This window comes from Aedes albopictus, chromosome 3 (genome assembly GCF_035046485.1).
Source record: "Aedes albopictus strain Foshan chromosome 3, AalbF5, whole genome shotgun sequence".
NCBI lineage: Eukaryota > Metazoa > Arthropoda > Insecta > Diptera > Culicidae > Aedes > Aedes albopictus.
Genome location: NC_085138.1, coordinates 87,654,749 through 87,667,872, shown reverse-complemented (window position 1 = coordinate 87,667,872; position 13,124 = coordinate 87,654,749). Strand labels below are relative to the sequence as shown.

The following is a 13,124-nucleotide window of genomic DNA, read 5'->3' as shown; positions in this document are numbered from 1 at the left end:
TTCTAGCAAATTTAAATGAAAAACTACCGATTAACGTTTTCAAACTTTTTATTTTGGGGTACCTATTATCAATTTTAATCAATTATTTTACCACACGGACCTACTAATAGCACCACTATTGGTACATTTACCCTATCTATCGCGTAAGAAAACAAAACTAAGGTTAACAGAGAAGAAAGAAAAGCTAATGGTCTGATGAAGGGGAAGTTTGTCAATGTTTACTTGTTGTGTTTCACACCAGACAAGACATTACAACTGTGCCACAAAACTAACCCAACATCATCTTGAAAATACTGTGCTGTTGCGTCAACAGGTTCTTCGCCACAGCTTCCAGCAGGAAGAATGTTCTTTAAAACGCTTCAAAGCGCTGCAACAGTATCAAAACGTACCAAACGTACTCTATGGAAGCAGCAAGGGGTAGTCACTCTACACACTTCATTTGTGCCAACGTTTTTTTTTATTGTGCCTACCAGTGTGCACTGGTGTGCCCTAGTGTGCCGAGGTGCTGAGGTGCCAAGGCTCCATAATGTATTATGGTGACTGCTATAAAAATGCCAGAAATATTCTCAGCAAACCATGACTATCAGAACGTTTTTATCTGTCATCTGAAAAAAAAACTGTTGTCCTTGGATTTGCAAAGGTGTTCTTAATTGCATGATTCTTCGCTTTATCATCAATTTCATCCATCTTGTTAATTTTTTTTTTAATTTTAGGATTAATCCCGAAGGACTTAGATGGTGGGACTGGAAAATCATAAAAACTTAATAGTCATGCAGACAACAACGCTATTGGCGTCCAACCTTTGGCTCTCACAATTACAGATGTCAACCATTCCATTGCAAAAGTTTCACAATTTATCGTTAAAATGAGCCTTTGGATGTCCCTACAATACGGCGTTTTTTCGTTTAACGAATTGGTGCACAGTACACTAGTGTCGGCGTGTGGAAAACCAAATTTTTAACACGAAAAAGTCGATTTCACTCCAAATTCAAAAATAGAACATAACGTCGGACCCAGCGCCCTGTGTTTTACGTATAGCACCCCCATTTGATTCTGACGAATGTATTAGGATAAACCCAAGATAAACCTATTTCCGAGAGTCTGTTATATCGACAATAAATACTTTTGAAAATTCCATAGAAAACTTCTTCAAGGATTTCTTAAAAGTTGTCACCTGAAGATTTCAATAATTTTGCAATCATTTGTATAAGTTTCTCCAACTATGTATTCCAAAAGTAATTTATTCAAGACAGTTTTTCAAAGAAAATCACCATATCACCTAGCATATCACCATGATTTTTTTCAAAACTTTCACAAAAAATACTTAAGTAAGAATATCGGAAGTGGTTTCATGGATCTCATTAGGAAATACTTGTAGAATTGCGATTGGGGCTTGTTCCCTAACTTCGTCAGAAACTCACATTTCGCAGAAGATCATAAACCATCAGAAGCTTCCTTAAAGATTTTTGGAGTGCTAAACATTCAATGAATTGGATCCAGCCTCGTTGTTGAACTGGTCGTGACACTGCAAAATCATTTTTATCAGGCTTCATCTGAAGACAAAACCTAAAATGTAATATCAAATATGATAATAAGATTATAATAATAAAATTATAATGGAACATTGATACAAATTTATGCAAATCTTCGTTTTTCTTGGATGGCAGATAAACAATTTATTTTGGTCGTCAAGGTGTCAAGGTGTGTTGTGAGAATGTTTTCTTCGAATTTCAGTTCAGTGCTGCAAGTTTTATAGCAGACGCCATTATGGCGAGCGTGCAAAGCTGGGTGCCACGCGGTGCCACTGGTGTGCCCGGTGTGCCCAAGGCACACTGTGTAGAGTGACTACCCCTTGGGAAGCAGCTATTTTGTTGGTGAGGATTCTTATTCGATTGGCACATTACCGGGAACTATTCCGGTTTTGGATTAGAGTGCAATAAAAGAACCCCAAAAAAATAGAAAAAAAAGATAGCTGTAAAGTATTTGATTTCCAGCTATATTCCAGCTTACAGTTAGTATTGATAATAATGTTTACATCCGACAAGCTATGGTGATATCCCAACAGTTTTTTTTTATTACACCTTCCAGCTGTAATGACATCGCATAGCGATAGTAGCTTTAAAGCACTGCTCTGCCCATAACTGCATAACAGTCACATTCGACAAAAGTAGGCATGGGAGAAAATGGAGCCCAAAGTTTGCAATTTGCGTTAGTATGGAAAAGGATCAAAATTTCAAAAATTTGCCAAAAATTCAAAATTAATCTTTATGAAATGAAATCTACTACAGCTCTTCTTTTATGCTGGGCGAATAGTTGAAAAAATAATTAGACCAAAATATGATTGGCGGTACGCTATGAGACCAGTGTGTATTCCCAGTGTGACTGTTATGCGGTTACATTCGTGAATATTTGATAATGAGACAAAACGACTTGGTATTTTTTTCACATTTCGTAGAACAAACTTGTCAAGTTCATTTGGGTAAATGAAAGTAATGATGATTTGGAGATGATCCCCGGTATTAACTCAATATTGACAAAAACTGCAAATGTTACAAATATGCAGTTATGGGCAGTGCTGGTTTGGGAAGAATTTGGTAGATTATAACTCCTAAATGTTAACAAGTTGTTCCGTTTCTTTTTTTTTTTAACAAATATGACGCCGTTCCCAAATTACGCGTCGCTCAAGGGAGAGGGGAAAGTACAACAAAGTGTTACGGTTCATACAAAAAATCTAGGACTTTCATACAAAAAAGCGTAACGGAAGAGGAGGGGGTTTTAACATGACGATTTAAGCGTTTCGTTCTAAATGAATGCTATAAGTTTTGTTTAATGGCTTTTGGTTCGAGTGATCAATATTAAAAAAATTATCGCGTCAATACAAAAAACCCAACAAATTTTGAAATTATTTTGTTACTAAAAATGTAGCAAAAACTACAATAAATATGTTACGAAATTTTGTTATAGGCAATTATTTTAATATGCATAATGTAACAAATGCTGTTATGTATCTGTTTGAATAAATAATACAAGTTTTGTTATAGTTTTGTGACTGAAATAATAACAAATTTTGTTTCAATTTTGTTATGGTTATTCACATATACGAATCCTTACAACAAAATTATATCAAATTGTGTTATTTCTAACAACGGTTGTTATAATTTTGTTATGATCTTGTTAGGAGCTTCTGGTCGGGGTCCTCACTGATAAGAATGCTGATGGGCACCATACCAGTAATGACACAGAGAGCGTCGTGTGACACGGTACGGTACGCGCATGCAACCCTCAGACACATAAGCCTGTAAGTACTTTCCAGCTTCCGTCGGTAGCATTCAGTACTTAGCGCGGTACCCCACGCCGGGCCGCCATACCTAAGTATGGACGTAGCAACACTAGCCAGAAGCTTGCGCTAACTGGCGTACACCGCAGAGCTATTGGACATCATCCGGGACAGTGCCGCAATAGCTGTGGAGGCTCTTCTACAGGCATAATCGACGTGGTTACCGAAAGTAAGCTTATCGGCTACTGTTCCGGAGAACAAGAAGCTCTGGGCCGTTTCTTTCAGCAGCTCGCAACTCGATTAGGTTGGTGCGAAAACAGCTTTTAGCTGGAAATATATTTGTTGTATTCACAATTCTACCATGTCTTATAATACTCACAATTTTCGGTTTCGAGCGTTTTAGTTCTTCGCTTTTGCCTCAACGTTCTGTCCTTTGTGTAGTTGGTGTGTTTGTCACAATCTGTGTTATAATTCTAGGTTAAGTCGATGTAACTAGTTTTAAGGAACAACTTACTGTGATATATTTGTGATACAATAGTTTTAGTTTTATGTGTAGTTCAATTTAACGATAATCTTGAATCCAAATTTTAGCTACAATACAAATTTTAGATTAAGTTCAACAAATTTAGTTTTAATAGGTTTAGCAAATCCAATTTCACCTTGCACGTTTCTTTCCGCTGCTTGTCAATGCGACAATAGATTTTGACAAGCTTCTCCCTAATGACAGCTGTCAAAGGGCCTGCCGAAAAGATCAAGGGGCCAGTGATGCCAGTTGGTAACAGCTACCATCACCCCCAAGTGTTTGACGAAGCGCTTTGACAGGATAGTTCACTCTCCTACACTGATCTCCGTCTGCTGCTCCGACTTCAGGTTGTTAACAACCGTCACCTCTGTCTTGTGGTGAGCCAGCTCCAGTTTCCTGGACCGCATCCATGCCTCCACAACCTTGATCGAGTGGTTGGTAGTCAACTTTACCTCCTCGATCGTTTCACCGTAGACTTCGAGCGTAATGTCGGCGCAAATCCGACAATCACCACTCCCACTGGGTACTCTAACCTCAACACCTCGTCGTACATGACATTCCATAACACCGGACCCGGAATGGAACCTTGCGGGACTCCTGAGGTTATGTGAAAGCACTTCCGACCCACCTCCGTGTCGTAGACTAGTACACGATTCTGAAAGTAACTTCCGAGAATCTTGTACAGGTACTCCGGTATCCCCAGACACAAGAGCGCATCGGCAATAGCAGACCAGCTGGCGCTGTTAAATGCATTCCTTATATCCAGAGTCACTACCGCGCAAAAGCGAATTCTCCTCCTCTTAGGCTCGAGTGCTTTCTCGGCGGTTTTTGTAACCGACAAGATAGCGTCTACGGTGGACCTCCCCTTCCGGAAGCCGTACTGGTTGCTCGAAAGACTATTTTCGCCCTCGGTGAACCTCAACATTCTATTGAGGATGATCTTTTCGAGCACCTTCCCCGCCGTGTCAATCAATCATATTGGTCTATATGCCGACGGGTCTCCGGGTGGTTTCCCCGCCTTTGGCAATAGTACCAGGCTCTGCCTCTTTCAAGCTTCTAAGAAAACTCCCTCGTCCAGGCATTTCTGCATAGCAGACCTGAACATCTCGGGAGCCTCTGCAATAGCTACTTTTAAGGCCAGGTTCGGAACTCCGTCCGGACCTGGGGCCTTACCTACGCTAAGGGACTTAGCTATCCCCGCAAGTTCCACATCGGTGACCCTCTCCTCATCGCCAGCCCCAGTCCCCGGCTGTCCTACAAAAGGAGGCCAAGGACTAGGATCATGACGCGGAAAAAGTCCTCCAATGATCCCCTCCAACATCTCTGGAGATTGCTCTGTAGGAGCCATCATACCTCTCGTCTTGGCCATAACGATCCTGTAGGCGTCACCCCACGGGTTCGTATTGGCACTCTGACAGAGACCCTCAAAGCATGCCTTTTTGCTTGCTCTTATCTCGGTCTTAAGCGCGGCTTTTGCAGCGGCGAACACCACCCACCGTTCGTTTCGCTCTTCCTCTGATTGTGCTCGCTGCATCCGCTGCATAGCCCGTAGGCAGGTGGGGCGGGTCCGCAATCGCGTCGGTCCACCAGTAAGCCGGTGGCCTCCCATTTCTAGGGTGGACTCGCCTAGACATGGTCGCATCACACGCACGTGAGAGCACCGCTACCAGCTCGTCGCCGTCTAAACCGAATAAGTTTCGCTCACGGCAGAGCGCCTCCCTAAATACCCCTTCGTCGAAGTATGATGTCTTCCACCTGCGAGGGCTTGGCCTTGGCCTAGCCGCCTCTTCTTCTATACGCTGTCTGCTGTTGTTGTAGTCGATACTGTAGCGAACCGCCAGGTGATCGCTGTGAGTGTAGCCATCATCTACTCTCCAGTTCGAACTATTTGTTAGGCCAGGACTACAAAAGGTTACGTCAATAATTGACTCCGCTCCGTTTCGACTATAGGTACTCTTGGTACCGACATTAGCCAAGTCGATATCTAAGATGGCCAGTGTTTCTAGCAGGATCTGACCCCGCTGGTTCGTGAAACAGCTTCCCCATTCTACGGCCCAGGCATAAAAGTCACCCGCTATTACCACCAGCCTTTGCCCTGTTAGCACGGTCGTTATGCGGTCCAGCATTTGCGTGAACTGCTCGATCGGCCACCGCGGAGGCGCATAACAGCTACAGAAGAAGACCCCGTTTATTTTGGCGACCACAAAGCCCTCATAGGTAGTAGACACCAACTCCTGAACGGGGTATTTACCCGTCGTCCATATCGCCGCCATTTTTCTGGTCCCATCCGCGACCCAGTTGCCGTTGCCGGCGGGTACTCGGTATGGGTCCGATATGATGGCGATATCCGTCTCCCACTCAAAAACCGCCTGACAAAGCAGTTGCTGAGCCGCATCACAGTGGTTCAGGTTCAGCTGCGTTACCTGCACTGTGATTTGTTGTTCACTGCGGCTTTCTTGAAGGCCGGGCACCTTGGACCACCCATCGGATGTCTGTTGTTCAAGGATTTCCCGGTACAGATCATGCAGATGGGCGGACTCGTGCAGCTTTGGGCCTTATGACCTTCAACGCCGCATCGCCTGCACAGTTTGCGCCTGTCGGGGCCTTTGCAGTCCCACGACTTGTGTCCTGGTTCCAGACACTTGAAGCAAATCTCTGGAGGCTCGTGAAATGTCAGGTGACATACACACCAACCCACCTTTATGTTCCCTACTTTAACGGACTTTTTGACGTCCGCCACAGGTAGCTGAACCAAGGCTATCTGTGTCCCTGCTGGCCCTTTCCGTAGCTTAACGGCTGCGGCGGCCACCTGTACATCGCACTGTTGCCGTAGTGCCGTGACGAGCTCTTCCACTTCGGTGATCTCATCAATGTCCTTGACCTTCGGAGTCGCCTCATGTGTCAGAGCCCTCACCTGCACACCCTCACCAAAGACCTCTTCTGCCAGCCTCTCATAGGCGGCGCCCTTGTGCTCTTTCTGGCGCTTCAGCTCCAGGATCATCTCGCCCGTACGAGTACGTCTAATACTGCGTACGTCGGTTCCAAGACCCTCAAGCTTGGCGTCGCTTCGCATCGTCTTCAAGACGTCCGAGTACTTGGACTGTTCCGTCTTGATGACGATCGCATCGCCTTTCTCGCGCTTGGCACCTGCTCTCCTACGCCTTGGCTTGGCGTCCTGCGCTACTACCTGCGGATTCGCCTTCTTCCTCTTCCGCTCTAGCTTCGTCCAAGGGGGTTCCTCCCCTTGGATCACCCTGCTCTGTGGCTGTTGAGGGCCCACCAGCGGTCGCAACCCCTTGTTCCCATCGTTCCGGGACGGGCCAGCCTTTTCAGGTCCACCTTCCCAGCTTTCCGGGAACCCTGACTGGGGTCCGACCTTCCGGCATTATTACCGACTTTCGGGGTAATGATTCGCCTGGCCTTGCGGGCACCGCCAGACAGCTCCTCGCCTGACGGTTGCCTCGCCAGCTTCTGCGATTGCTTGCCCCGTTTGTCGTGAGCAGTCGCTTCCGCCTTATTCGGAATTCCTGCGAAGGAGAAGGCCTCCGTTTGGGTAAACTTCGGCACTTTCTCAATTGCAGGCTCTGCCTTCTGCAGCAGTCAGCAACGCGAGTGCCGCGTGCTCCTGCTTGGCATCGTCGATCGACGCCCTAAGTCGAAGCAAGGCCGTTTTCAGGTCCTTGCTTATGTTCGACTTAGTGGACGCAAAGTCGATGATTTTGCCAAGCTGCTGCTCAGCCACCTCTATTGCGGACCGTCCTTTGGATTCTCGGTTGACGGCCCTCAACAACCACGCTCCGTCCATAACCTCCACCGGCTGGCTTGCCGGGAAGTGGACTGGAGCACTCACGCTTGAGCTGCGTACGCAGCTCCCAGCGCCTATCTCCTCACTTCTCCTAGTCGGAGACCTCATCAACCCGCTTCTTGCGAATGGGTTGATCCCACCACTACTTCCACCTGAATTTTGATTATTTTTGTTCGATTTCATGTTTAAATCCCACGAGTCGCACGAGAAAGAATGTCCACCACGCCAGAGCCCTGCATTAACGCGGTAAGGGACAGCTTACTGTGGGGGGTGCCCAGGTACCCCACAGGCTCCGTTAAAGATCGAGCATTTTTTCACCCCCTTGATCACTCATTCCTCAGCACGGGTCGCTTGACACCTTGAATTGGGGTTGGTAGTCCTATTCTTAGCCGGGTACTACGCGGCTGACTCGCAAGCGGGGGGGTGCGTCAGGCCCCGGGACTACAGGGTGCGGCAGGAAAAAATACGAAAAGTTCAAGGCACTATTACACGCTAAATATGGGATATATATGACTATTTTTTCATGACAGTGTGTCAGTCAATGTCTATATTCTAGCACTGAAAAATAAAAATGAACACATTTGATGTTTAACATGTGATAATGTAGGTCTAATAAGCGGATATCAATAAACTGCGCGCCCAATGGTCATTAAACAAAATGACTATAACAGTAACAAAATTAGCTCAAATTCGATGAACAACCAGACCACACTGATCGAGAGCCATGTAATTTCACATACCAGATGAAATAAGTACATATATTTGATGATATTGTAGAGAAAATCAAAAATTTTGTTTTATCAGATGCGAAATTTAGCGACCTGTGCGATTTTCTGCGGTTTGAAAATTCTGGTTGTCTTTATCTTCAGGCGCCGCCCTGTAAAGGTTAGTGACCAAAATGGGAAATTTTTAATTAACTTTTCAGAAAACTAGCCTATTATAGATCATGGATCGTTGAAACATAGATTGGTTAATGTCAAATGGACGAAAATGAGGTTTGAAGTTGAAAAACACTTTCGCATTTTTTCCTGCCGCATACTGTAGCTTCACACTCCCAATGTGCACAAATTGAGTGTTCAATATTTTAAAGTCAATAACGGAGCCGGCCACGTCCTTATGGTCATCGGGAAAGGGGAAGGAATGTTAGTTCGACAACCGTTGTAACTAGAATCCGTGGAATCCACAGCATCCCGACAGTTGTCCCGGGAAGGAGTACTTGTTAGTAGGGTAGGGTAAGGTGTGGATCTTGGAGTCACCTTTGGTAGGTGATATGATCCACTAGTTATATGAAAATACACGACACGGTCTTCATCCCGATTATGATTTATTTGGTCGCGCTAGTAAGGGCAATGCACATACGTCAACGATCGATCTATATTAAACGCGTCATTGCATTGAACTTAGAGTAGGTATACGAAGAATAAACTTTCAAGCTTAGATGGCTTATTTCGAATTATGTATTTTACTAAGAGTAGACCCATGTATTACCTGTGATCGACAGCCGTTGAGGTAATTAAGCCAATTATTTTAAATTTGCTCAATGATTGTTGTGAACTGCAATCACTTCCTTCTAACATTTTATCGCTTCAATATTAGGCCTGCAGCAGAGCCACAAGATGAATTAGCAGTATAACAGACTCCAGCAGTCCTCATGAAAACGCATTGGCGAAATTACCCCAACTTCTTCTAGTTTGTAAAGAAAAAAAAAAACTCGGAATGATCTCACCCAGTTCTATGTCGTCGGATGACCGCAACCACTCCTTACCTCCTTCAATTTTCTGCAATACTGTTTACTACCAAGTGTGCATCCATTTTTATCACTTCACGAGGAAGGACAATGTGCACCTGCCCCAAACGCGTGTCGCTTTTCACTTTTTCCTTCAAACAGTGCAACGCGACCGGGCTCGGAGTAGTAGACCAGTCCATCTTTGACTTGATTTGTAAAAATGACTCTTGAGGGAAAACTCTGTGATGAAACAAAGTTTCATAATTTGTTGCAGGTACATCGTATTAAAAATTTTACTGCAAAGGCGAAGATGGTGGCTCCAATAATAACTTTCCTTATTCCCTGTTGGCTAGTTACACAATGATGAGTGAAATGATTTCAGCAAAATTCCCGTAACTGCTATGTCATTTGTTATCACAAACTGGACATGTATGGTAAAGTGAAGTTGATTGCACTTTTCTCATATTGCATAAAGTTGGCCACGGGAGCGTACCTGTCGGATGAACTTCATCAATACACCATTTCTGTAATACAGCACTATTACCAGCAAAAACCCAGCTGGTTCAAGTGCGTATTCTACGACGTGTCAGCTGGAACCGATAACGGTTTGTACAGAAACCTGCTCTCGTCGCCTCAACTGGAAAATGTCACTAAATTCGTTTTCGATCAAAACTATGACTTGGGAGCATTCAATGATAGCTTACTATTCAAAGCAGATTTGACAATTGTCTACGTGGGAGATCGCGACCTAAGTCCTTCAAAATGTCCGTTTCTAGTGCATGATTTTTTTGCTACTTCGCATACCAATTCTCCCTTATTAGTACTACTTAATACTTTGAGCTTTAAAGTTTTCCAGAGTATCGGATACATGCTGACCGCTCATCAGTTCGACAAGGTAACCTACGTCGGAACGAGGGAGAAAATAATTGTTCAAATGGGACTGTTCGGAATTCCAATGCAGATAATGGTGAAATATCCTCACCCAAAAGACTTGATTCGAAGCAATATTCGCGATTCGCACGGAAGGCCCATTAGATATACATATATTGCCCATCCATGGGAGCCAGCACAAACTTGGATAAACGAAACGGCCATTTTCCTAAACACTAGCGTAGTGTTCGAACCACAAGTCTGTACATCGGCGACGTCGCCAGACAGATGTTTAATGAACTTATTTTTGACCAATCACATTGATATAACAATTGATCACAGGGATGCATCAGTGCTCCTGCAAATCTACATAAGAATGCTCATTTGTGTTTTTTCTACTTCTCGTATTGTTTTGGTGCCTCAAGCCAGACCGTTCAATGCAATTGAAATGTTTACGAAGCCCTTCACGTGGGGAACCTGGCTTCTCTTTTTAATGACGTTTGTGCTGATCGCAACAATAAGTTTTATCTTTCCTTCGCTGTTTAAAAATGATCCAATCCTGCTAGTAGTATGTGGCTTTCAAAGATATAATTTGCATTACGCCCATGCAAAAGAAAAGATGTTGCTGTTTCCGTTGATTATTTTCTTTTTTCTGATGTTCAATGCGTATGGAACAAAAATGATCGCATTCATGACGAACAAACCATCTATTGGAAATATCAAAACCCTGGATGAGCTGGCAAAGTCGGGTTTAAAAATCACAGCGGACCTCCTACTTGATAGGAGTTTGGTAGAGGATAGCTTGTTGGGATCACAGATGATTCACAAACCGATTGGTCCTGACAACGTAAATCTGGATGGAGTGAATGCGCATTGTACCACTGACTTCGAAGCTTCCACTTTGGTATCGATGAGTAGAAATTATGACTTTAAATTGAACCGACCCAAATATGCAATCATTGACGAGAAGATATCAACTGTCCTCATCGGTTACTGGGTTGGCATAAAGAGCCCTCTCGCTGAGATATTGTACTATACGCAGAAAGTGTTTTTTGAATCTGGGCTATTCAATGTTTGGCAAAAAGATCTAAGTGACTTGTGTTTGAATGAGGACAGAATCGAGTACACTGGGAACGACGTGGAAGATTCCAGAATGCTATCGTTCGATGATCTCATTTCAACGTGGATGGTGTTGACTATTGGATTATTGGCCAGTGCAGCCATTTTTGGCCTTGAACACCTGATGAAATATTTCAGCAGCGACTGAAATATTTCATGAGCGCCGAGAAAACTTACAATAGAAGTCTGCCACAATGTTCGTGATGAGAACATTTACACAGCACAACAGCAAATCGGCAACAATATTTTTTGTTTCAAAATGACAAGAATGAGAGAGAATAAATAATTACGCTTGATCCTAAGATGGGTTTTCTTATTTTTATACTTTTTATAATAGATCAGACCTAGAGTTAAAAAACCAAATGGCAAGTACAGTATGAATACCATAACGATTGCGAGTTTTTCTTCAAGTCGAGCACTCGACACTGAAGAAGTCTGTAAGTCGCAGACGAAATAGCCCAAGTAACAAAATTAGTTTTATACAGCTTTTGAAGTATTCTTCAACATCTGTGCTTTAAAACCATGCATAAACCAAATTGCTCTGCAAAACGACATCAACTCAACCATAAACCCGCCATAAGACCAAAGAGGCCCATCCTAAGATGCTCTTGGAGAGTTGTTTTTAAATTTCCCAAGTTGTCCTCAAGGCGAATTGCTCCCTCCTTCTAGAATTCTACAAGTGCACGATAAAACGATAATAAATTTGTCAGTGTTGTTGCTGATGCAGCTTTTATGTCGACAGGAAAGTTTGATGAATAAATTGAAAAAAAAAACACAATGAAAATGACACATTATTGTAATTGGGATTAATTTATTACACACATTGGAAATATTTCCGTGGTGTAACAAGCATTCCAAATGCCAAGCAAAATTCTTCGTATATATGTTGTAAGATAAAGCCTGTATCCGCAATATTCGGGACACAGAAATACACCTGTAACTCTGCAATAGATACATTAAAAATGCTCAAATTTGACCTAATAACATCTTGAGATGTGTTCATTTCACCTACAAAATTTCAAGTGAATCGTTGCAGTACTTTTTGTTGTAGCAACGAAAGAGTAGAATGTGCGCCATTGAATTTTGTACAGACCCTAGTTTTGCTTGTCAGCGCTGTAACTTTTGAATTTGGCAAAGAAAATGGCTGAAATTTTGAACACAAATCTACATTCGTTGCATAGGCAAAATTTCAAAAAAATTGATGCACTATGAACAACTTTATAACCAAAACATGTATTAGGACTGAACGTGATTTTAGCCCCTCAGACAGCAATTAGTCAGCACCCCTTATTGTTTCGATTGTACTATTGAAAGTACTATATCAATAATCATCCAATTTTGCAGACATAATATACACATAATCATCTATCTTCAGTAAAAATTTCATGAAAATTGGCAGAGAAATTCAACATTTATGAATAGGCAAACATCGCACATGAAAAACATGTGAAAATTTTACTAAAACTTCCCCCTATCAGCACCAGTAACTTTCAAATCAATTGATCAAAGTTGATGAAATTTTGCAAGAAAATGTCTCTATAAGTTTCAGAACTGCTTACGAAATTTCATTATTATCATCACAGAACTTTGAACTGTAGCGTAAAAGAACCATCTATTATGAAAATTGGTCATGATTGTACAAAATGCTAAAACCACGTCTGTTTGTTTTTCATCCACAGTTAAAAGTAATGCACCGATTTTTATGAAATTTGGCACACATAACAAACATACACCGAAGAGTTCTCGGTCAATTATTTGGCCAATTTTACCGATTCATTACAGTGCTACAGCCGTACTTCTGTGT

The 13,124-nt window shown here is 42.9% G+C and overlaps 1 long non-coding RNA gene across 1 annotated transcript; it reads left to right on the top strand.

Annotated features, from left to right (window-relative positions):
* The first annotated feature begins 499 nt into the window (after positions 1 to 499).
* Positions 500 to 1,144, top strand: LOC134292060 (uncharacterized). The gene is made up of 2 exons (XR_009999434.1): positions 500 to 640; positions 714 to 1,144. It is a non-coding gene; the product is annotated as an uncharacterized LOC134292060 (long non-coding RNA).
* The last annotated feature ends 11,980 nt before the right edge of the window (positions 1,145 to 13,124 follow it).